The sequence below is a fragment of the Xenopus tropicalis genome, chromosome 1, assembly GCF_000004195.4.
Source record: "Xenopus tropicalis strain Nigerian chromosome 1, UCB_Xtro_10.0, whole genome shotgun sequence".
NCBI lineage: Eukaryota > Metazoa > Chordata > Amphibia > Anura > Pipidae > Xenopus > Xenopus tropicalis.
The window spans coordinates 119,992,229-119,993,813 of NC_030677.2; positions in this window are offsets into that span (position 1 = coordinate 119,992,229).

Below are 1,585 nucleotides of genomic sequence, written 5' to 3' on the forward strand. Positions count from 1 at the left end.
AGAGGTGCAGGTAATTGTGCTTCTTTTCTGGAGTGCAAAGACTTGCATCTATGGGTACTAGGCACAGGGCAGGGAGCAAAGAAACATGATGGGCTTTGCAGATTTTTTGCACTTTGCACAGAATTAAGTTTTTTTCTATTTACATTTATGTGCAAATTAAGTAAACGGTTATGTTCCATGTGTCGCCCCTTCGAGATACTGACTGACTAACAGTTTAGAGAGATACAAAGGAGGAAGTTGTGTTCTGGCTATTACGTTATAAATTACATTTTTGGCTAACTATATTTAAAACATTTTTCATTTTGCACAGCCTATCTATTTACCCAGTTGTAATTTTATACTGAATTGTTCCTTTAAAAATATAGCTTGTTTGTACATATTTCACCTGAGCAGCTCCCATTATACAGGTATGGGACCTATTATTCTGAATGCTTGAGACCTGTTTTTTTCAGATAAGGGGTCTTTCTTTAATTTTGATCTCCATACCTAAAATCTAATTTAAAAAATGTAAACATTAAATAAACCCAATAGGATTTTTTTTGCAACCAAAAAGGATCAATTGTATCTTAGTTGGGATCAAGTACAAGGTACTGTTTTATTATTACAGAGAAAAGGTTGAATTATTTGATTTAAATGGAGTCAATGGGAAATAGTCATCCTGTAATTCTGAACATTCTGGATAATGGGCTTCCAGATAACAGATCCCATACCTGTCCCATACCTGTAATACAATTTTATGCGTATGTCATGGAAGACTTTGTACAAAAATCTTTGACACTATTTAACTTTAATTTATATAACCCTATGTTCTAAATGTTTTTTTCCATATGTATATATCCAATCAATGAATATATTTCTCTAGAAAAAAAAGAAATGCTCTTAGGAGCAGCTGGACTGTTTGCATAAGTTATACCCTTGGTTGTTTAAACTACTAATGTATTTTCAGAATGAAGATTTGCTGGTTACAGAAGGGCAGCTGTTTGGCAATCACAAAGGCGGATGTATTAAAATAATAGACAGAGAGCACACACTTAAAAAAACTATCGGACCTACATATGGCAAACAGATGCACTTCATCAACCCATCAGGAGTGTGTGTGGATACCAATGGGAACTTTTTTGTAGCAGATAAGAGTAATAACTGTGTCACTTTGTTTAGCCGTGATGGTTCCCTTTCTGCTCAGGTAGTTTCTCAGGACCTGGAGGGACCAAGTGGTATTGAAGTAACAAAGAGTGGCCTTCTGGTTGTGACTGACTGTTACCACCACAGTGTAAAAATGTATAAATTTAAACAGAGCTTAACATTCTAGAATGTAACTTTGGAGTAGCTACTCTCAAGCTTCTACAGAACTACAACTCCCGGTATCTCCTCCAGCTCTGCTAGGATCTGTTGCTCAGAAACCACCAGATGATGTTATGTTCTGTATCTTTTTACCATATTTGCCAGTGCAAAATAAAGCAGTTAACATTTAATTCCTTTTTCATTTTTTTTCTTCTTCAGCCTTTGTATAAATATGCATCACTGTAGACACACCTTGGAAGCAGAACAAGTCTATTCTCTAGAAATTACATTTTAAGCGTGTCTG